General features: G+C 47.6%; 1 long non-coding RNA gene across 1 annotated transcript; it reads right to left on the bottom strand.

The window, feature by feature from the left end:
* Window positions 606–23,557, bottom strand: LOC110255514. Its single transcript, XR_002335937.1, has 4 exons — window positions 23,299–23,557; window positions 13,822–13,912; window positions 12,695–12,822; window positions 606–2,531 (listed from the first exon to the last, which is right to left on the bottom strand). It is a non-coding gene; the product is annotated as an uncharacterized LOC110255514 (long non-coding RNA).

Raw genomic sequence — 23,998 nt, 5'->3', positions numbered from 1 at the left:
GTCCCTTTCTTAGTTATCTCTCCCAAGGGGCCCTGTTGCCGGGCAGGTACTAGGTGCGCAAAGAAACGGCAGACTGAAGGAAGGGTTTGAATAAAAGGTAGATTAAGATCAAGCAAAAGTACACTGAGAGCCTCAGCTTGGAGTAGAAAACAGAGCGTAGGTCTCTATCCTGTATGGTGAGGGGGCTCAGCACAGCCTTGGGTAAAAGTGGCTCTGGTGTATCTGCCTTTTGGAAGATAAATTTATCATGAAAAAAAAAAAAAGCCTGAGTTAGAAGGACCTCCAGATGGGCTTTTTCTTGATATAGTAAGTAGGTCCTTTATAGATCTCCTCCTTAGCATCCTAAATCTTGAGATGTCATGCTGCTCCCGGGGTTAGCTGGTTGCCTTAGGCTGAGTAGGCGTGCAAGGATAAGATTAAACAAGTAATTCTATTTGCCTGCTGCACACACCATTGTTTAGCTAGAAAAATTAAATTCCTATTCAGGCCTCTCAGCGTGTTTAATAAATGCATCAGGTGCATAGAAGCCTGTGTGAGGCAGGAAGGAAAAAGCCATTCCCTGCAAGTGACACATTTATTAACCTCACTGAGTAATGCAAGCCTGGCACCGGCGATGCTGGTCGGGCAATAGGTGAACCTGTGAACACGGACGCCTGAGACCTCCTTGCAGCGCACCTGTTCTCCTGCAACACAGTGCAGCTTGGAGGACAGGGCTCCCATTTCAGAACCAGGCAGACGTGGGTTCAAATACCAGCTCTGCTGCTTTGAATCTTCTTACCTTGGACACACCACTTGTTGCCCTCTGCATCCCCACTGCCATTTATGGAGAACCTTTCATGTACTAGGTAATGTAGTTTGTGTGCTTTAAGCAGGTTATTTTTTATTACGGTGAAACATCCATAACATGAAATGTGCCATTCTAACCATTTTTAAGCTTCCAAGTCAGGGGCATTAAGCACAGTCACAGTGCATCTGCTTTACTCTGATGTCAACCCTTCGAGGAAGGTGTTCTTATCCCCTTCCTTTCACAGATGGGGAAGCTGAGACTCTGAGATGTTAAATAATGATGATTCTTATAGAATTCTTGGTGCTAAATATGAAGAAGCTATCATTATGATTTTCGTTTCAAGACACAGGCCAGAAGATCCTATTTAGAACTTAAGAAAGAAAAAGAGGATGGAAGTTCTAGATTGCTTAATTTTCCTGATGCCTTCACAGAGATGTCTGCCTGAGCCAATGGAGGGAGTGAAAACAGGCAGCATCTCGAGACCCCTGCCTGCGCTGTCCTGGCAGATGAGTGTCCAGGCTCCCCGACTTGGGTGCTCACCCCTCAGGCTGACCCACTCCAACCATAGCCTTGGGAAGAGGGTGGGGGGGAGCAGGAAATGAGTTAAGTCTGTCTTTAGACACGTTTGTATTGATTCTGCCAGTTTCTTGCTGCTCGCTGACAGGAGATAGATGGCTCATAACGCAGCAGGGCACAGCACATTACGTCCCCGTCTTGGGGCTCCTAAATCATTTTGAAATTTTAAATTCCCTAATCAATATTTTATGGCGAGCACAAGACAGCCATCAGGCCTGCTTCTCTCCAGGCCACGTACTCACACATGGGGACCCCATGGTGGGTGCGAGTGGCCGGAAGGGTCACCCCTGCCTGGGGAGGACTTGGGCTGTGTTCTTGCAAGAATGGTCATTTAGGGCAGGCCAGGACCGGAGGGGGCCCTTGCTGGTCACGTGGTCCCGGTGTCCGGCTTTAAAGGAGAAGAAACCTGAGGATCAAGAGATGAGGAGGTTGGTCCTTGGTCATCCTGCTCGTAGCAAAACTGAGGCCAGAACTTAGGTCTTCTGAGTTCCAGGAAAACACACCTAGCAGAGCACCTGGTCCACAGGAGATATACAACAAATATTTGTTCACTGTTGAACAAATATTAATACTTACACAAAGCCAAAGTTTGGGCCAAATAGGGCTTTGTGCTTATGGAGCACTTCCTAGGTGCCAGCCTCTGTTCCAAGTTCTAGGCTCGTAAAATATCAGACTCTTCTCACCATCCTATGGAGTAGGGACTCTCATTTCCCTCATTTTACATATGGCAAAACAGAGCCTCTGAGATGTAAGTGGTTTGTCTCTGGTCTCTGGGGCAGTAAGAAGGAACCTGCAGTGAAAGCCGGCATTTGCGCTCTAGACCCTGGGCCTTGACCACTGTGCTATGTTGACACCCCGTATAGATTGGTTTTGCTGTTTCCACTTGTGTTTAGACTCATATACAACACATGTCTGTGTTTCATCACATGGAAAAGATAGAAAAAAGAAGCAAAAGGACTTTGGCTTTGTATCCAGCCAGTGGCTGAGAAGATAAGCAATCAGTTCTTCACTCCGAGACCTTCAAAGATGCTGGCAGTGAGGGCTAGACTTGAGAGTATTTTGAAGAAGTAGCAGCTGGATGGGAGGACAGGAGCCTGGTTCCCTGAGGCTTGTGGCAGGACGTAGATACTCCCCAAAGACGTTTTGATAATGCTGGCAATCAGCAGGCCTGTTTAAGTTAAGGAGAGAGACAAAAAATCCTCGACCTTTACACGGGCTCACAGTCCTCCCCACAGGATCTGGTCTCTCCTTGACCCTTTCTCCTTCCCTTCCTCTTCCCATTCACCCCAGCTCACTGTGCTGCAGGATTCCTGGGTAGCTTCTGCCCCCACCCCCAGGTGTGCCGTTGGCCTAAAGGGCTTGCCCACCTGGTTGTCCCATAGCTGGCTCCTTCCTGTGATGTAGAGCTCCATGGAAAAATTGGCCCGTTCAGAGAGGCTTTCCCTGCTCACCCAGTCAAACCTGCCCATTAGGCCAGAAACTCCTCGAGAGCAAGACCCTTCATGCTGATGTGTTGGACAGTGCCTGACCCCAAGGGAGGTAAAGAACCAATATCAACTAAATGGAAGAAGGGCAAATCCTTTGAAGAAGGCCCCTCAGATGTCAGGCAGAGCCCATCAAAACTGGGACACTGGGGAAGGATGGGAAATTATAAAACAGCCCTGTCAGAGGGTCGGTGGGCCTGTGAGTGACCATCTCCCGGACTGAGGATCTCACTTCCCACCTCGCAGGGAAGTTCATACTACTTTCTGCCGGCTGCCAAGTTCTTCTTTATTTGGACATGAAACCTGACTCTGTAGCTTCTACCCATTCACTGGTCGTGATTCAAATCCTGTGTCCCCCTAAAAGCCATGCTCTGTCCACAGAAAGCTCCTAAGACCCGACAGCCCCATTGTTCTGCGCAGACTGTGAGTGCCAGGAACCAGAGGGAGTAGCTGTCAGGTCTGAGCTGCAGGGATTTTATGATACACTGTGTACAGTTTCAGCTGTCAGAGTTGGCTTGCTTTTACAAGGGAACATGCAGGGAATTCTGGGTCTACGTTCTTGAGTCTTCCTAGTGCAGTAGGAGGTTTTGCCAGGAGCCAGGAAGGGAAGCCAAGGACTTGGCTATTTACCTTTTAAAAGGGCCCTGCTACCATTGCAGGGGGATAAGCTTATGCTCAGGTCCACTTCCATGTTGTTGGACACATTGCAAAGCCCTTGCAGGCATATTATTGAACGTTCTCATCAATCTTACAGGGTATCAGAGACAGGAATCACTGCCTCTGGAGAAGGAAGGACTTGCCTAAGACACTCTGCCTGTGCCTTCAGATCTATTCATGATTACAGAGTTGTGCTTCTCAAAACTCAGTATGTGCAAAAGTCACTTGGAAAGTTTGCAGAAACACAGATTCCCAACGATTCTGGTTCCATAGGCCTGAGGTAGGACTCAGGTCTAACAAGCACCCAGGTGATGCTGATGCTAGGTGACACTGGTCCAGATAACCCCCACCTTGCCTGGGGGGCTGTGGCTGGCTGTCACACCACTGCCTCTCTCTGACCTCTGGTAAGTAGCAGGTAGTGGTGGAAAGTTTGTTCCCTATGGTATCTCATCTGATCTCACGAGGACCAGTGGGAAAGCTATGTTTATTATACCCATTTTATAGAAGAGAAACCGAAGCTTCAGGGAGGTCAAGAAACTTGCCCAAAGTCCCATCTTTGGTAGGTGGCCACGTCTGGGTTTTGCTGGACTTGAGAGCAATGATTTAACCACAATGCCTTGCTCCTTCCTGGAAGTGAGGGATTTCTGGCTCACTGGGTCTCCAGTCCTCATTAGAAGGACTTGCTTTCCACAGGGCCCTGAGATGAAAGCTGAGGTCCCTTGAGTTTAGAAAAAAGCCTAACTTCTTCCCAGGAGTCAGAGTTAGCCTGAGAACTAGGCATTCCCTGGTTCATAAGGCATCAAATGCTACCCACAAGATTACTTTTTTTTTTTTTTCTGTCTTTTTGTCTTTTTGAGGGCCACACCCACAGCACATGGAGGTTCTCAGGCTAGGGGTCTAGTCGGAGCTGTAGCCGCCAGCCTACGCCACAGCCACGGCAACACCAGATCCGAGTCATGTTTGCAACCTACACCACAGCTCACAGCAATGCCAGATCCTTAACCCACTGAGCGAGACCTGGGATCGAACCCGCAACCTCATGGTTCCTAGTCAGATTCATTTCAGCTGCACCACAATAGGAACTCCCACAGGATTAAACTTCACATTTAGCACATCTGAGTTGTGACTAAGCTTCAGACCCACTACATGTCTTGGTTTTGAGCACCAGTAAGCACAAAGCAGATAAAATCTCTATTCCTTATGGAGCTTATAGACAGGCAACCCCAGGATAATTGCAGGACCGCAGTTGTGCTTGGTGCCATGAAGGTCAAGTACAGGGAGGAAAGAGAGGAAGACCCCTGTCCCAAATCATCAGTCCTGCCTGGCCAGTGTGAGGGCAGAAACCCAACATGTAGAAATGAGTACTACTGGCTAATCATTGCTTTCTCTCTTAATCCTTTTTAAAAATGCAAAAGCTTGTGGGAGGAGTTATTAGTGAAGTTGCTAACCTTTCCATTTTGAGACTTTAACAAGTCTTATTCTATTTAAAAGATCCCGAAGCAGGAAATCTCCAAAAGGCTACTGGGGCGGGCAGGGAGGACTCTGCAAGGAGGAGCATGCAGGGTTGGAGGTGCCCATGGTAAACCTGTCTGGCTCTCTTTCCCGGGCAGAGTCCTCCCTGCCTGCCCCAGTAGCCTTTTGGAGATTTCCTGCTTCGGGATCTTTTAAATAGAATAAGACTTGTTAAAGTCTCAAAATGGAAAGGTTAGCAACTTCACTAATAACTCCTCCCACAAGCTTTTGCATTTTTAAAAAGGATTAAGAGAGAAAGCAATGATTAGCCAGTAGTACTCATTTCTACATGTTGGGTTTCTGCCCTCACACTGGCCAGGCAGGACTGATGATTTGGGACAGGGGTCTTCCTCTCTTTCCTCCCTGTACTTGACCTTCATGGCACCAAGCACAACTGCGGTCCTGCAATTATCCTGGGGTTGCCTGTCTATAAGCTCCATAAGGAATAGAGATTTTATCTGCTTTGTGCTTACTGGTGCTCAAAACCAAGACATGTAGTGGGTCTGAAGCTTAGTCACAACTCAGATGTGCTAAATGTGATGTTGTTTTTCTGTAACTGTCACCAGCCATCATTTTTTTGCTATTGTGGAAAGACTTACTTTTGACAAGTAAAGATAGATTAGTCATTTTCTGGCTCAATTTGTAGATTCTTCCCACTAATTACCGAGACAGTTAAAACCCAGGTATTTTAAAATTCAAAATTCATACCAGGACCATTGTCTCTCCTCAAGCATTCTTCTCTCATCTCCTACTTGGGATGGCATCTGCATGAAGGAATCATGGGATCAGAACAGCAAGAGGTGGGAAGGTTCCTGTCTGGTTTGTGTTCTGGCTTCTGGTGCTGACCAGCCTCTGGGGAGTAATATGTCCTCCCTGGTTTGGGGATATTGTTCTCACTGCATTGGTTGCTTCGGTGTCTCTAGCTGGTGTAATGTGTGGTTTGTTTTCCTGGTTCAGTCCAGGTGAACCTGCTCACTGCCCATCCAGTTCTTGCAAAACACAATACTCTTATGAAATTTCCAGGGTTGGAATGTGCGTGTGTGTGTATGTGTGTGTGTGTGTGTGTGTGCACATGTGTGCGTGCACACATTGAGGCATGATACATCCCCTCTTGGGGTTCTTGAAGAAGGTGACCTGGAAGGGATAGGCTGGGTCCTCTCAGGACATTCACTTAAATGTAATTTAATGTCCTTGATTTCCTTCTGTGTGATTTTCCTTGAGCTTCTCCTTGTCCAGGAGAGGTAAACTATTTGCACTTCGTATCTCCCATCCTGCCTACTCTACGGAGGAGTCCAGAAAGACTCTTTCATTTTCTCAAGGGTCCAGGACTTTCAAGGTTATTGTCTTTTCTGTGAATTAAAACCGTTAAACTACGGTGTCAAAGCCTTCTTCTTCTTGGAAAACTTAATTCCTTGTTTTGTCTTCCACTCCTCTCCCTCGCAACACATGGATAACTCAGACTCTGAGAGCCGAGAGCTGGTGGGCAATGCAAGCTATTAAATTATCAGGAATGGAAAGCATATAGCATAATATTTCAAAATACTCTTCTGTTTGATGGTAGGCACATGTATGTATGGAATAAATAATGTTAGCATTGACTCCGAGTGAATTCTGGGCTGCTATTAGGGCTCATTTTTAGGGTCTTAGAGCCTTGAAATGTTGCGTAAACAAGGGTCGATTGGAGACTCTAAGATCCCACATGCAAAGGACAGCCTGGAGTCAGGTGGTGATGATTATGACAATCACATTTCATTTACAAGTGTTTTTCCTACAGACTATTTTATAATTCATCCTTTATTTTATTAAGCAATATATTGTGTGAGGCGTAGTGTGAAGACACGTTCCTATGTGAGGGGACAGAATTTATTAAATTGGCAGTGTTTATGAATTTCCCTGTTTCTCTAGCCCATAAAAAATAATCTTGTTATTTAGCCCAATTTTCTCCCCCTCCCTTTTCCCCGAAGATAAAGGATTCTTAATGGTTGAGAAAGATCTTAAGTTAACCTATACCACCAAGTGCCGAGAAGGAGGGCATGAAGATTTGGAGGAAATAAAGTCTTTCTCTCCCTTCTTCCTCCCTCTTTCCATCTTCCTCCTCACTTCCTCTCCCTCCCCTTTTCTTCCATTCCTTCCCACTCCTCTCTCCTCCCCTTCCTCTGCCCCTCTTCCTTTTCCTTTCTGTGCATCCTCTCCCCTTCCCAGGCATTCTCATCAGGGTTCGGTGACTCCCAAGGTCTGGATTCAGGATTCCGAGCCCGAGTCCCATGTCACTGAGCTCCTTCCGAGCTCTACCAAGGTGGGGTTGAACCCTGGCCAGGCTGATACAATAGCGGTTCCTCACATCCCAGCCCGCTATTACTCCTCGCATGTGCAGCTTCCTCAGGAACATCCTGGATAAAGAAGGATGGTCAGGTTGGAATTTAGGCTATCACATGTCAAGCACTGGGGGCCACAGGTGATCAGGACAATGGATCCAACCCTCAAGGAGATCCCTGTGTGATGGTGGAGAGGGACAAAGGCACAGGAAAGGACAAAGGGTGAGCGCTACACTGGGCACCTGTGCCTGAGCAGGGAGGCTACCTGGGGAAAGGAGTCCGAGCCAAGAGCTGAGAGCCCTGGCAGAAGCAGGGGAGCGAGCGGCCGGGCTGGTGTGTGGGGTAGTCTGATGAGGATGGTGAATGCAGGCATGTTGAATGGAGTGGACAGTGGGACTCCCAGTAGAGACAGAGGAAGACTAGGGCCCAGAGGTAGGAAGGAGAATCAGGAATAGGTGGAGATGGAGGCATCTCCGCCTTCCTGAGGCGGAGAATGGGCTGGGAATGGGAGTGAGGCCAGGGTGGGGGAGAAAACAAGGAATTAAGTTTTTCAGGAAAAAGAAGGCTTTGACACCCTAGTTTATTTTTTTTCAATTCATAGGAAAGACTTGAAAGTCCTGGTTTTCCAGGGGGGATGGCAGAGGGCTAAAGACCAGTTTCAGGGCTGAAAAGATAGAGGAACTAGAGAAGAAGCTAGAGAACCTGCAGGCAAATCCTAGCCACCAGATCAAAGCATCACCAGGGTCCTCTCAGGGTCCAGCAAAAGAGTATGTACAAGTTCCTCTTGTGGCTCAGCAGGTTAAGAACCCAACATAGTGTCAATGAAGATGCAGGTTTGATCTCTGGCCTTGCTCAGGGGGTTAAGGATTCAGTGTTGCCACAAGTTGCATGTGGCATAGGTTGCAGACATGGTTTGGATCCGCCGTTGCTGTGGCTGTAGCAACTGCAGCTCTGATTTGACCCCTAGCTTGGGAACTTCATATGTCTCAAGTGCAGCCCTGAAAAGACACACACACACAAAAGTACATGGCCCTCATCCCTTTGTGTTGCTGGCATGCTAGATGGTGCTCATTACAGCTGTTGTCATCTTTCAAGGGATGACCAAGCAGTAGGTGCTGTGCTGGACTCTAATGTACGGTGTCTTCTGGATTTCTTGGAATTCTGTGTGGTAAGCATTAGTTTCCCCATTTTACAAATGAGGAAACTGGTTCAGAGAGGTTAAATGCCGTTCTCGAGGCCTCTGTGTCACACAAGCTGGGGGAACAACCAGAATTGGAATCAAGGCTTTTAAACCCTATGGTAGGAGTTCCTGTCATGGCTCAGTGGAAACGAATCTGACTAGTATCCACAAGGACTCAGGTTCGATCCTTGGGTTTCCATGAACTGTGGTGTAGATCACAGATGTGGCTTGGATCCCGTGTTACTGTGGCTGTGGTGTAGGCTGATGGCTGCAGCTCTGATTCCACCCTTAGCCTGGGAACTTCCATATGCTGTGGGTGTGGCCCTAAAAAGACCAAAAAAAAAAAAAAATTAAAACCCTATGGTAAAACTGTTATCATCATCCAAAAGGACTCCTGGAACTGCAGCACCAGCATTTCCTGGGAGCTTGTAGAAATCCAGAGTCTCAGGCAACATTCCGGATTTGCTGAATCAGAATATGCATGTTAATGCGTGAATTATCCATGCGTTGAAGTTGAGAATCTCTGCTATGAATTATGTCATTCATCTCCTACCTTCAGACCTGTGTCTTCGGACCAGGGTCTACTCTGCCCCTGATTCTTGGCCTCCTGTCCCAGGAAGATGTGAGCTGGTGTTTGGCTTACCTGGTGGACCTGCTCACCCTGTGATGACAAAGGCTTGCACTTAAAGGTTTTGATTCGTTTTGCATCGTCCTTCTGCGTAGCACTGCAAATTTCTCAAAGGGATGATTTCTTAGGGAGGTGTTGGCATGAAGGAGGGAAACAGCTTTTCTTTGGTGACGTTCTATCCTTGCAGATCTGGCTCTGGGCCTCGTCTGCATTGCTCCCCAGCTGTGCTGATCAGATCACCGTGACACTGTTATTCTCTCTCAGCACACACAGAGCTGCTGAGGTTTGATGCTCCACCCACCTGGCTTTCCAGTCTGCCCATCACTCTAGGGAGGCTGTTCCTCCTTTGGAGTGGCTGTCCCCCATTGTCAGGAGAGAAAGGAACTAGTAGCTCTTGGCTGTTGTGCTCAGTGACTGATTGAGATGAAGCATCATTCTAACAGTTACTTTTCATTTAGCGCCTTCTGTATGCCAGGCATCGTGCTAGGTTTTATGATTTCCATTTTACGGATGATAAAATGAATTCTTAGAAACATTAAGTGATGTGCCCCAGATCACATAGTTTATCAGTGGCAATTTCCATGTTCATCTGACTCTCATGCCTTTTCTGCATCACCTCCTTTTTAGACATGCTTCTCTTTAAAGCCTTATGGGTCCTCATTTTTCATAGTCAAAGGGACAGAGTCTCATAATTTTGAATCTCTGCAGACCTCTGGCGCTGTGGCTCTTAAATTTTAGTGCACATCAGAATCAGCAGGTGGGCCTGTTAAAACACTGACTCAGCAGTTATGGGGCAGGGCCTTAGCATTTGCACTTCTCACAAGTTTCCAAGAGGCCACACTTTGAGACGCACTGCCCTAGTGAACCAGGGAAGCAGAGAAGCTTGGGAGACAAAAGACACATCATTGCCATCCCCTCTGCTCCATGGCCGCCAGCTGGGCAATGCTGCTGAACACCTGTGGCTTGTTTATTGCCTCCTGGACATTATTTCACAGGAAAGCAGAAGGTTGGCTGTTGGCATCTGTTTCCATTCAGAGTCTCCTCTTATCGGTGTAGTCTGTGGGATGGTCCACTACCCTAAACTCATGAGGGTCACCTGCTAAGCAGCCGAGGATTTTAGCAGCATTCAATAACATAAGTAAAGACTTGGACATCAACTGAAAGCATGTTGATTAATGGACATTTCCCAGAAACCAGTAATCTAGTTCAGAGAATGCAAAAGCCCTTGGCTCATCCACCCAGCTAGATGGTTCATCTGCTACTTATGAAACGTGCAAAAATGGGATTCATCATTTACTTTTTCCTAGAGCTCTTTCCTTATTGTGTATAGCCAAGCTTCCAAACAGGGTCAGCTTTGAATTTCCATCATGGGACGTCAAGCATGTTTGGGAGAACACTAAGGATCCATCTACATGAAAGCCACACAGGCATTCCGGCAGCGGGAGGCATGAAATATATACTGAGCATCAGGACTAAGAGCGCTAGGCTGAGGAATTAGAGCTGGTTATGAATGCTGGCTCTGCCATTTACTTAACCTGTCTAGGCCTCATTGTCTCCAGAATCAAGGCTGATATAAAAAATATTTAGCCAACAGATAAGGCACGGGCATCAGCCAGTCAGAATGGAAGGAGGCCAAATCAGAAGCAACGCCAGCTGTAAACAAGCCAGAACCAGGGTGGATGACAGGCTTGCATTTTTTAAATATGATGTGGGTTCCATCTGTGGTTTATCTCTGTGCAGTAAGGAGGGTGTGAGTGTGCACGTATGTGCTCACAGAACAGCAGGAAGCTTTCCTGGGAGTGAGGCCACATATACCCTCAGGCTGTTTCAAGGTCAGGAGAAATACCTCTTTTGGAGGCCTTGGACCATAGCCAATTTGGCCTGTCCTACCCACTTCCCACAATCTGGCTGGTAGCCAGAGGATGAGAAGCCAAGAATGAGACAGGGTCCCATTGGCTGATTCTTCTTATTCCGCTGTCTCTGGGGAGAGGCAAGACCAGAGGCCTATTCTTGCTTGAGACATGGAAAGGTATAAAGACTGCATAAAACCCTCTCCACTCAGACACACTGGGGAGGACCTGAACAGTCCTTGCCCTGCCATACAACCATTGGATGCTCTGTTTTACTTTTCTGGGAAATAGAACAATTTCGCAACTCATTGGCTTGAGAGGAGAAGGAAGTGAGATAACACCCGGCGCACGGGAGGCACTCAGTAAAAGGAAGCTTTGCTTTGGACCATTGGTCTCCTAGGCTGTGTGCCTAATGGGGCAGGAGGTCTGACGCTCAAGAGGGCTCAGTCCATTACTGGAGAGCCAGTGGAACAAGGGGGTTTTACCTGCGATGCTACAGATCTTGCTCATTGTTACCTGAACAGGTCCTTACAGGAAACTTGTACCAAGTTCTAAGAGAGATCAATGATTGATTATGCAGGGAGAATAAGTAAAAGAAAAGTACCATTGAGTTCTAACAAGCGGGGGGTGGGGGGAGGTCTTCCTGTTTGCCGGCCTCATGAGACTTTCAAGGTTGGAGGCAATCATGTAACCTCAGTGCAAATAGCTTGGGCAGCTGCAGACTCTAGGGCATGGTTGGCACTGGGGTGAGTGACTGCATCAGTGTCTGTGAGGATGAGGGAAAGCGACCCCTCCCAGATGCACGCCCTGATGTCATCCTCAGGGTCAGATGTGGTCCCTGACAGCTCTTGCAGGGGCACATGGTAGCCATGCAGGACCAAGCGGGAGAAGGAGAGTCTCTGCTCCAGCTCTAGGGAGAACTGGGCTGTTACAGCCCCCGGAGGACCTGGCACAGGGCAGGGGTCCAGCCACGGGGCAGGTGGAAGTGCATTTCAAGAGCCTTCTTGGGCCCTCGACAAACACTGATTGCGTCTCCATCTTTGGACCTCACTCCTGTGGCTCTGCCCTCTGCCACCAGAGTCCTGACCTGGCTCTTGGACTGTTTTACAAGTTGGCCTTTCCACGTTCCCGGAAACTCTTTTGTCTCTTGTGCAATGTGACTCCCTTTCCATTATCCTCTTCCCTCTCACACCCCTCCTTTAAAGCCTCTTTCCTCCACCCACATCTTTGTTTTGGGCACGCACTCGCATTCTCTCTCCAGGTAGCTACATCCACACTCATGGATTCAACTGCCCTGTGTGTGGATGAGCCTGAAATCTCTATCTGCAGCCAGGGGCTCTTTCTTCAATATTTGGAGCATTTTCTCTTCGGTTCCTGCCTGGGTTATTGCACTGACCTCCCAACTCAGGTGCAGCTGCAGGCCTTCTCTCCTCCAATCAACACTCCTCCTGCTGCCTGAGTGGTGGTGTTTTTTGTCATTTTCCCCTAAAATACCCATTGGAGCACATCCCTGGGCAGTTTCAATGACTCACCAATACCCCCAATAAAAGTATCGTTTAAAAGAACTTGATGCTCGGGGTCTGCTTCCTTGCCAGCCTCCTTGCTTGTTACTCTCTGACCTATAATGCCATGTGCTTGCCTAACCGAACTTATTTCGATTTCTCAGATAGTCTGTGCTTCTCCCGCTCTATAGGCATGCTCTTACCTTTTTTCTGGAAGGTATTTCCTCTTCTGTCTGCTGGTGACTTCTTTGTCTCTTCAAACTTGGCTCTGGAACCACCTCCTCTGTGAAGTGGTACCTGGCACCCAGGGCTGGCTTCACGGTTATATCACCTGTGAGTCACACGGGGCCCTGGGCTCAGAAGGTGTCTGCATTTGGTTTCATGCTCTGCTGTCACCATCTGAAAATTCTTTTTCTTTTTTTTCTTTTTTGGTCTTTTTAGGGCTGCACCTGTGGCATATGGAGGTTCCCAGGCTAGGGGTCCAATCGGAGCTGTTGCTACCAGCCTACACCAGAGCCACAATGATGCCAGATCAGAGCCGTGTCTGCAACCTACACCATAGCTCACGGCAACGAGGGATCCTTAACCCACTGAGCAAGGCCAGGGATCGAACCCTCAGCCTCATGGTTCCTAACTGGATTCATTTCCGCTGTGCCATGGCGGGAACTCCCACCATCTGAAAATTCTTAAGCATGAAAAAATAAGGGACTCTGCATTTCTGTTTTGCACCGAGGCCCATAAATTATGGATCGGGTCCCTCTGCCACCCCCTTAGCATCATAAACACAGCACAGTCATGACACTTACTAGGTTTTGTTGCAGACATGATCTCTCTGCCTTACCCAGTGGCCTGAGGAGCCTGAGAAGCCTGAGAGTGGGGGGTGTGTGTGTGTGTGTCCTGTTTCTCTCTATTGCCCAGCGCCTAGGGCAGTGAAGGACACACAGCAGGGGCTCTGTAAATGCTTGCTGACTCAATTAATTCAGGTCTGCGGGTCTTTTTTCCTTCGTCTGGGAGAACTGCCTTTCCCTTTTAAAATCATTCCCCATGTGAAAAGCAGGCACCAGAAATGGTGAGCTCCAGTTGTAATGATTATTATTATTTTTTAACCTGGCTGTATGATCTGACCTCACTCCAGTCACCTCTCGGGGCCTCAGATGACTTCTCTGGGAAATGAAGGGTATCACCAAATTTAAACACACCAGGGGCTACGGGGCCACAGCTCCCTGAGCCCCTTGCCCTCCGTCTCCTCCTCTCTGTTTGGAGTCTCTCCTCCAGGACACTTGAGAATCCTCATCCTTTGTACTCTTTTTTTTTTTTTTTTAAATCTCACCTTCTCTCTCACTTCACCTCTTTTTTTTTTTTTTTCATCAGGAAAGGGAAGGCCAAACTCTTCACTCAGCAAAAGAAGTATTTGTTGACATCTGGCAGAAAAAAAAAAAAAAGTGAAAAGTCAAAGATCCTTCAAAATCTTGGTGTTTGAATATTTAAAGACAATGAATGCTAGAAATGTTGACAGGTCCTGTGTCAGGCTTCATTCTGATCCCTAGGCCCATTATTTACTCTCTAAAAACGAAAGTAGCTTGCTTCAAGGGGGCTTGTGCAGAACTAATCTGCTGTTCAACTTCCCTGTCTGTCCCTCCCTTTCCCCTACAGCTGCTCCGGGCTCTGCTGCTGCCAGGATTTGCAGACTGTCCTTCCCCACAGCCCCTAGGGACTCAGGGGAGGGGAGTGGCAGGGAGAGAATGATTTGGGGAGAGGACCAAGGCAGAGAACCAGGAAGTTGGGGCTCTGGGACTCTTCTCTCACTTGTACCACTTTTCCTGCCTTTCTCTGTTGGAGTTCTGTGTTAGATTTGACTGGAAAATTGGGTTGCAATGCTGAAAAATGCATGAAAGCCTCTGTCTACGGGCCTAGGAGCAGAACTCTGTTTGGATGGATGTGGGGCCTTGGCCATTTGGACTGACTCTGTGGTATGATTCTTGTCAATATAAAAAAAGAGTATACTTTCTTTTTTTTTTTTTTTTTTGTCTTTTCTAGGGTCACTCCTGTGGCATATGGAGGTTCCCAGGCTAGGGGTCTAATTGGAGCTATAGCTGCCAGCCTATGCCAGAGCCATAGCAACACGGGATCTGAGTCACGTCTGTGACCTACACCACAGCTCATGGCAATGCCTGATCCTTAACCCACTGAGCAAGGCCAGGGATCGAACCTGCAACCTCATGGTTCCTAGTCAGATTCGTTAACCACTGAGCCACGATGGGAACTCCATAAAAAAGTGTATACATTTTTAATGCTTTCTGTTTTTAGTCTTAGCCACCTTACGAAGGGGGAGTAGGGTTCCTGGACTGGCCTCCTTGCCATTTCTCTCTGGCCACAGGCTGGATTCTGGCCGGGGGTCAAACTCCTTGGCAGGGGCTAGGACAGAGTTGTCGATAACCTCGCCACAGATGTTAAACAGCCATGGAACCTACCTCTTCACTGTGGGCCTGGGCACCGTGCCCAACAGGGAAGAGGCAGGGGAGCTCTGCTGGCTCTCAACATCCCTGCCCTCCCACCCCCAGAGCCAGTGGTATCTTAATTTTTTTTCCCAGAGGGCTTTGTGGTCAGCCCAGCCATGGGAGACTGGAACAGAGGAAGGCGTGTAATGCAGAGCGAAGGCAGGGTGAAAGCCTGGAGTCCAACAGACTTGGGTTTGAGTCCCAGCTTTGTTGCTTAGCTAGTTCTGAAGCAACTCTGTGTGCCTGGTGCTATGTTAGATCCTTTGGGGGTCGGGGAGGAGGAATTTGCATTCTAACCGGGGAGAAATAAAAATCCAAGGAATTCCCATTGTGGCTCACTGGCTTAAGAACCTGACATAGTGTCCATGAGGATGCTGGTTCAATCCCTGGCCTTGCTCAGTGGGTTAAGGATCTGGGGTGGCTGCTGCATAGGTTGCAGATGTGGCTAAGATCTGGTGTGGCTGTGGCTATGGCATAGGCTGGCAGTTGTAGCTCTGATTGGACCCCTAGCCTGGGAACTGCCCTATGCTGCAGGTGCAGGCCTTAACAAGGAAAAAAAATTGGTGGTGGGAAAATTTTCTTAGTCTCTTCACCTCTACCCCTCAAACAAGCCAGAGAAACACATAGAAGTGGAGGAGAAGCTGACCACACCATCTTTTACTGTGCAGGAAAGTTGGAAGGCAGCAAAGGCGTTTGGCAGAGTAATTAGCTCAAAATTACATTAACGGGAAAAATATGTGTCTCTTCAGTAGCCCTGGTGATGGGTTTTGGCAGGAAATGAAACCGTGCCATTTGAGATGTGTCTGTGTTTTTAGATACCTAAGAGCCAACTGCAGATTGGAACTAAAAGCCTTCCTCCCCTACATGGACCCAGAGGCCCCTCCCCAACACATGCCGAGCAACAGAAAATGGGCAGAGGAGACCCCCCCCGCCCCGCCCCCCGCTTTGACTCAGGACAGAGAACAGAGCTAGAACAATCTATGAACTACTCAGGGGGACTTGGGGCTACATAGGCCTGGGGTGGGGGTTCTGAAGGGTGGGGGCAGGTGAGGAAGAGTTGAACTTCAGGAAGGTGTTAAAAGAGATGAGGACTGGAGTTCCCGTTGTGGCGCAGTGGTTAACGAATCCGACTAGGAACCATGAGGTTGCGGCTTCGACCCCTGCCCTTGCTCAGTGGGTTAACGATCCGGCGTTGCCGTGAGCTGTGGTGTAGGTTGCAGACGCAGCTCGGATCCCGCGTTGCTGTGGCTCTGGCGTAGGCCGGTGGCTACAGCTCCGATTCGACCCCTAGCCTGGGAACCTCCATATGCCGCGGGAGCGGCCCAAGAAATGGCAAAAAGACAAAAAAAAAAAAATAAATAAATAAAAAATTAAAAAAGAGATGAGGACTGAAGGAAAAGGAAGCAGCAGCAGCAGCTTAGAGAAAGAGAGCTTGGTCCTGCGAAGGATCCCCCTTGTGTTCTAGTGAGGGTCCATGTGCAGGTGGAAGGTGGCCAGGATGCTGCAAGGAACAGGCAGGATTTGAGCTGAACCCTGAAGGACCAGAAGTGGAGGGGATCGCTGAGGACACTTCAGATACAAGGCTCACATGGCTAAGAAGACCTATTTCCAGCCTGGCTTTGCCTACATCCTTCTGTCTCCTCAGCCCCTCCCCCGAGCAGGGCTACTGAGCCCATGCATTTCATAGGGACCCACGGGGGCAGTGGCCGAGGCTCCTCCCCAAGGCTGGAGCATTTGCTCAGGACGGGGACAGGCCCCTTCCAGGGTCTGGAGGGACAGGCCCCACCCTGCCCTAGGAGTCTGCGCAGCGCAAGGCAGTATTTCACGTTTCGCATCATGACACAGTCTGCTCGGTGTGGAAGCAGGAGCCTGTTGACTCTAAGAGCCCAGCTGTTCCCGAGCTCCAGACGCCAGGGAAAATCTCTTCTGAGCAGAGAGGGATGAGCAGTCGGAGTTATGTGAGGGGTGCTCCCGGATGCCACAGAAGGGCAGAAGAGCAGTCTGTCACGGTAATGTGGCCCTGGAGGCCTCTGGGTTCCATCCCCGCACGATGCAGATGGGGGGCCACCAGGCGCGACTGCTTGGGGAGCTCTTTTCTAAATATCACATCACTACCCTCTGATACGAGGAACTCCAGTATTTATTCCATCTCTTAAGGCCTGAATTACACAGCTGTCAGAGGGCTTCCCACTGCGTTCCTTCCCTTCCTCCTTCTCCCTCTCTTACGCTCCTTAGGAGGAGGGAGAAGGACCCCTCGCCCCTCATTTCTTTCTGATTATCACACGCTGTGCGGGGCCTGTTTTCGCACGCGCTCACACCTTCCAGTCTCTTCCTTTAATCCCTACGCCGGGCAGTTCTCTCCACCGCAAAAAGGGGCACGCCCTTTATCCGCCAGGGTCTTTTGGGATGTGGCTCTTGAACCTAGTTTTGGCTCTTGGGGTTTCTAGCTTCTAATTGCTAGACCCCTCTCCCCCACACGCCCCCCCCCCCCACCACACCTGTGGCATGCAGAAGTTCCCAGGCCAAGGATGGAAAAACGTGTGGTAGCAGTGACAATGCTGGGTCCTGAACCTGCTGTGCCACAAGAGAAACTCCCTAATTGCCTTTTAATGCCTCACCTTCTTCTCTCGGCCTTTTGAATCCCATTACTTGTTTCTAGCCTTGTAGGAGAGGCTGTCTCACAAAATTAATTGCAAAGCAATGGAAAATGTAAATGTAGTAGAAAATATGATTAATCCCTCTTCTAAAACTAAAGTACGTTTAAAAATGGTTTATTCATTTGCACCTCAATCCTCTCTCCAATTAGCAGCTGAGCTGGGATAGCTGCTTGGCCTTCCCGGTCAGGGTCAGAACAGGCTGCTCAACCCTCTCACCATTGTTCCTCTTTGAGGTTTTACTATAAAGCAATGAGTGGGACTTTGGGTTTTTTTGCATAGATATACCAGAACTTTGTGAAAAGAAAACTGTCCTCTTCAAAGTTATCAACTTGTATTTCATGCATACCATTTGTGTGTTTAGATTTGATGATGCAAAGGTTTTCATCAAAGTTTTATCTGGGTCCGTTCATAAAAAATTGACATATGTCAGAAAGTCCAATATTTCAGCATCTAAGTTATATTTGCAAGCTATATTTGCTTCTTATACATGAAAATGGATGAAACAGTCTTTGTCAGATCATGGGTTCCAATTCTGAGTTTCAGAAAAGTGTCACCCACAGTAAGTATACCCTCACAGCCAGGGTGCTGCCGTTGTGTAAAAACATTGATCAAACTTCAAGATCAGTTTAGAATGTCATACAAGAAAACCACATATTAACCTCTCCACTGTCACCCTTGTATTGACCCAAAAGGTTTCTATCTGCTTAACTCCAGTGACTTTTGACTGTTTAATGTTTGGATATGAAACTTTGCCATAACCGAAAAGTATTGAAAAAAAGAACTCCAGGCTCTGAATAGGATTCTTAGAGGAGCTCAAAAATGTTCTAAGCAATGATAGCATCAAAAAAAGAGACTACGTCCCAAGGAGTCCACTGCAAAGGAGCTGGTTATTGGGTTGCGGGCAGAGAAGGTGTCCCCCGATTTCACCTACCAGTGTGAAGAGCTATCCTCTAGCCTAGCACTGCTGGCCAGCCTCCTCTGCCCCTGTTCCTTCCAGGGGGCAAAGAATAACTGAGTCTGATGGTGATTTAGGGAGAAGGGCCAGTGAGTTAGGGAGGAGGACTGGGCATGGGTGGCTCGGCTCCTTCTGGGCTCTACTTCCAGATCTGCTGGCCTGCAGGTCTCTTGGCTCTGCAGTAGGAGGTACGCCCCAGAGAGCTGCATGAGTGGGTCTGATTAACTTGGAGATAAAATATTAGCAAGCCCTCTGGGCTGCAGATCTCAAACCTCATGGTCAATAATGTTGGCCATATTTCGAATTCTATCTATAGGACTCCTGTGTATCTCTCTCATTTGGTTTTAATCTCCAGGTGATGAAGAAAGAGGTATTATTTATTAGCCCTTTAAAACACCATCAACTGTGTTCATTTGGATATATAAATTTCTGCTGCCTTTATTATGAGAGAAGCTCCCTTGCATTATAGTTATGCCTGACAGAGTAAAAAGTTGGGAGCCATGAGAGAGGAAGTCTTCCTTGGCCCTATCTCTTTATTTTATTAGCTTAAACGTTTTTTCATAAAATGTGGAATGAGAAGGAAATGCTCATTTTCTATTTGTGGAAGGGGGTGCTGAATGACTCTGCTTGCCCCTTGTAAAACAGGGGGATTCTTCCATGATGGGTTATTTGCAGAACTGATGGAAAGGAGCAATTTGGCTGTGACTCTTACTTCCTCCTTGAGTATAAGTTCATAGAGGGCAGGACAGCGCTGTTCAAAGTGATCACACCTTCTTCCACTGCTGGATGTGTTGCCATTTCTCTACTTCCTCCTGAGGCTCAGGTGTGATTGTTGGAGAAGGTTAAGTGGAAGTATCTGGAGAGAGGCCAAAGGGTCTTCACCCTGAGGACCAGGGTTGCAGCTGAACTGCAAGATGTTCTTTTCTTTCTGGTCTCCCAAGACCAGGGAGGGCTTGGCTTACCCATCCTTGGGGGCAAGGAGACAGGACCCTCATCCGGGACGGATATAGACAGTCCCCTGCTGGGGTGTGTGTGTGTGTGTGTGTGGCTTCCACACACATCAGGGTCTCCTAGCATCTGCTGTCTGACTTAGGTACACTGAAGCTGGGCCTCTAGGCTTTCAGTAGGTCCACAGTGGAGAGAATGTCACCAGTTCTCCTACAGAGTCCTTGAGGCTCCCCCTGTATGCATCCTGATGCCTGCAGGCTCCAGAAGCTCCTTTGCTCAAGAAATAGAGATAAGTTGGGGGATGGAAGTACAGGGTGACCCCTGTGTGGTCAAACCACCATCTTTCTAAAAGCCACTTGACACCATCCTATCCCAACCGGGTATCAGGCCTTTGCCCGTCCCCAAGAAGCAAATACTATCATGGATTACAGCCATCACCTTGGAATCCCTGGGTGCTTGAGAACATGTTCGTCCCCAATAGGAAAAAAAAAAAAATATCAGGCCTTCCAGCAAGGGCTAATGTAATTGATGAGCAGTATAACCTGACCCTTTCTTAGCATGGGCCTGGTAATTTGGCCAGGCTTCCCTCTTGTCTTGGTGGTTGTGGGAATCCCTTCATATGTAGTCTAACCTAATTTCCCTTCAGGCTCTTTCTACCCAGTTCTGAACTTTTAGTTTCCTTGCCTCTCGTCCCTGTGGTCTCTGAACTTGAGTATGAATTTCATCTTTTCTGGGGCTTTGTCTTGGTTGCCCCGTTATTTATTTATTTATTTATTTAATTATTATTATTATTTTTTTGTCTCTTTAGGGCTGCATCCATGGCATATGGAAGTTCCCAGGCTAGAGGTCAAATCAGAGCTATAGCTGCTGGCCTACGTCACAGCCACAGCCACACAAGATCCAAGCCATGTCTGTGACCTACACCACAGCTCACAGCAATGCTGATCCTTAATCCACTGAGCAAGGCCAGGATCAAATTTGCATCCTCATGGATACTAGTCGGGTTCGTTACCTCTGAGCTGAGACGGGAACTCCTGGTTGCCCCTTTAGGTCTTGTCTCTAGAAGAAAGTGCCCTCCATGGAAACCCAATCTCAGCCCTGGACCCTTGGTTGAGGACCTGGCTGGGGCCAGCTGTGCCCTCTCCAGATGGTGGAAATCAAATGGGTGCCTTGACATCAAATGTGACAGAACCTGGGGCCTGACTAGGGGGAGTTTCCCTTTGAATAATAAGTAGCCCCTTCTTATTGGCTGGCCTGGAATTGAGTGGTCACATCCTATGATGCTTCCAGAGTGGGTTTGGCATTAAGCATTTTTGGATACCCCAAAGTGCCACCACAGTGTTTTTACAACTTTCGTGAAGTTCCTGTGTCCTTCTTGAAACAAAATTGCTTTAATTTGTATTTTTTTGCTGAGAACAGAACACTAAGCCCTAAAACAGGATGAGCAGGGAAAAAAAGTGAGATTGTCAAACGAATCAGAGACAACTTCTATAAGATTCCTTTCTGTCCTACTGTCCCTGTATCTGCACATGTGAAAATTAGGCCAAAAGAGGCTTAAGTAGGGAAGAAGGATTTTTAATAGTCAAGAAGACTTGCCTCTTGATGCTTTAGTTTCTCCCTCCTCAAATACCAAAGCCAGACTCATATGTCTGGGTGTTTACTTTCTATTTCTAGGACACAGAAGGGAATCTAGAGTTTTTAGAGCTGTAAGAAAATGAGAAGTAATTTGATGCAAAACCCTTGTTCTGTCTATGAGGTAACTAAGGCCCAAATTAGTGAGGTGAGCCAGCTGATGCTACACAGTCAGGTGGTGGCAGGTAATGGAACTTGGTGCCAATGTCCTGACTGCCCAGCTCGTTCTCTGTCTACTTATGTCGCTTCCTGGCCAGAATGGGGAAAGGAGGCCAGACAAGTGGGAGAAATGGGGTCTCAACATCCCTGCTCTTAGATGCCACCAGAGATGCTGAGTGGAAGCTGAGAGAGGAACGCAGAGATCCAGTTAAACTATGGCATGGTGCTTTCACTTCTTTAAAAAAATTTTTTTTTTTTTTTTGCTTTTTAGGCCTGCACCCACACCGTATGGAGGGTCCCAGGCTAGGGGTCGAATTGGAGCTACAGCTGCGGTATGCAACAGCCACAACAACGCCAGAGCTGAGCTGGGTCTGCAACCTACACCACAGCTCGTGGCAATGCCAGATCTTTTAACCCACTGAGTGAGGCCAGGGATCGAGCCCTCAACTTCATGTTTCCTAGTCGGATTCATTTCCACTGCACCACGACGGGAACTCAAAAAAATTTTTTTTCAAGTATAGTTGATTTGCAGTGATGTGCTAGTTTCTGCTGTACAGCAAAGTGATTCAATATGCATATATATATATCTATATATACACACACATACATATTATTCTTTTTCATATTCTTTTCTATTATGGTTTATCATAAGCTATTGGATATAGTTCCCTGTGTTATACAGTAGGACCTTGCTATTTATCCATCTTGTATACAATAGTTTGCACCTGCTAATCCTAAACTCCCAACCCATCCCTCCCTCATCCTTCTCCCCCTTGGAAACCATAATTCTCTTCTCTATATCTGTTCCTGTTTCATAGATAGGCTCATTTGGGTCATAGATCCCATATATAAGTGATATCCTATGGTATTTGTCTTTCTCTTTCTGACTTTGCTTAGTATGCTAACCTCTAGGTCCATCCATGGCATGGCACTTGTAATGTCAAGCTTATGTCAGCTGGTTGAGAAACATGAAGAATTCATATCTAGGTAGGTATTCACTAGATTCCTCTAAATATTGCAGTCTGAGGTATGTAAGTCATGTGTTTAAAACGGTATCCAAAAACCTCACAGAAGCCGTTATGAAATATTTTGTTTTACTGGCAATGGGACAAAAAATAATTGGGCATTAAATCACGGAAATGGGGAAAAGGGAGCTGCAAATCAAGGGAAATAGTGGAAAATTAGGTCTTAGTGGAGAGAAATGTGTACATATGAACTGCCTGATGTTTCAGGGAAAGAAATATAGTCCTGTAAATCTCCCCTTTAACCCTTTAAACTTCAGGACTGAGGTGTGCTTGCCTGTCAGGGTCTGGGAGCCAACCACTGTTTGGTGATGGGGGTGGGGTGGAATTGGCTACCTCCTGTCCCACAGTGGCGGAAATGGAGTGTGATGGTTTAGACACGGCTCCTGTTTGAAGCAGGAGTTTGAGATCCATGCGTGTGGTCAAGTTCCTAGGACTATCACAACACCCGAATTTCTCTTGCCTCTCACTGGGCAGAGGGTGACTTCGGTCTGTTAGCAGCTGAGATCCCAGGAGGTGAGCCTGGGCAGCACTTCCTTGGAGGGCACTAGGGCCCTGCCGACACACCACCTGGTTTTGTTAAATCCCCGCTGAAAGCCTGTGCCTTATTATCTGTCTAGTATAGACATAATTTCTATAAATTATAAATTAAAAAATAAATAATAAACACCTTTTTAATTGCAGATCCTCTTTTTCTCTTGTCAATTAAAGTGAACTTGCAAAGCTGCTTAACGCAAAAAAGCTCCACAGCCATCAACTCTTGTTAGATATGGTACAAGCCGTTACCCTGATTTTCCCATAGCTGCGAGGATTAATCACAGATAATCATCACAAAAGGATCACACCCATATACATAATATAAAAATAGCAAAATGCCCAAAGTGGAACTATTGAAAAAAGAAGAAAATCACTCAAACATGGATAACTTGGACTTACCATTTAGGGGGCGAAGGAAAAGAGAAGGAGAGGGATTCGGGCTTGCTCTGGAAAGAACCCAGATCTTCTCCTTTTGATGAGGGATTTGGGGCCAGGAAAGTGGTCGAGTGACTGGCCCTGGGATGGAGGTGGCCTTGAGATCCCTGTCCTTGCTGATGCTTATTTGTCGGACAGCAGCCTTTAGCTCATATTGGCTAAGCGTGCATGAGGTCATTCACTGAATCTTAGCAGGGACAGGAAATGTGCACAGCTGGGGGAGATGACTCAAAGCTTCAAGCGGGTTCAGGTTGGGCAAGAGGAAGAGCTTTTTTAGAGAAGGCCAAATGCTGACTTGATGACTGAGGAAGGAATGAGGCTGTTTGCCTAGAAATCTTAAAGTTGAAAATCAGTTCTCTCAGATGACTTAGGCTGGGTCCGGGGTGGTGAGATGGACAAGCTGGCATCTGCAACTTCCCTTTGTCCTGGGTTCTGTGATGTCCTGTGTCATTCCGGGGATGATGTGGCTCTTTAGACCAAGGCCACGACCACAGTCATTAAAGAAATAGCAGTGAGATACTGTCCTTGGCTGGTGTCCTGTGGACAGGACATGGCAGTCTGTGCTGTGATGGTCTCAGTGAGAGGAGGCTTGGCATGACAGGCTGCATGAAGGCAGAGGAGGAAGGGGCAGGGGCAGGACAGAGCCTGCTTGTGGCTCACAGGG

Source organism: Sus scrofa, chromosome 9, assembly GCF_000003025.6.
Source record: "Sus scrofa isolate TJ Tabasco breed Duroc chromosome 9, Sscrofa11.1, whole genome shotgun sequence".
NCBI classification, from domain to species: domain Eukaryota; kingdom Metazoa; phylum Chordata; class Mammalia; order Artiodactyla; family Suidae; genus Sus; species Sus scrofa.
This window is presented reverse-complemented; position numbering and strand designations above follow the sequence as displayed.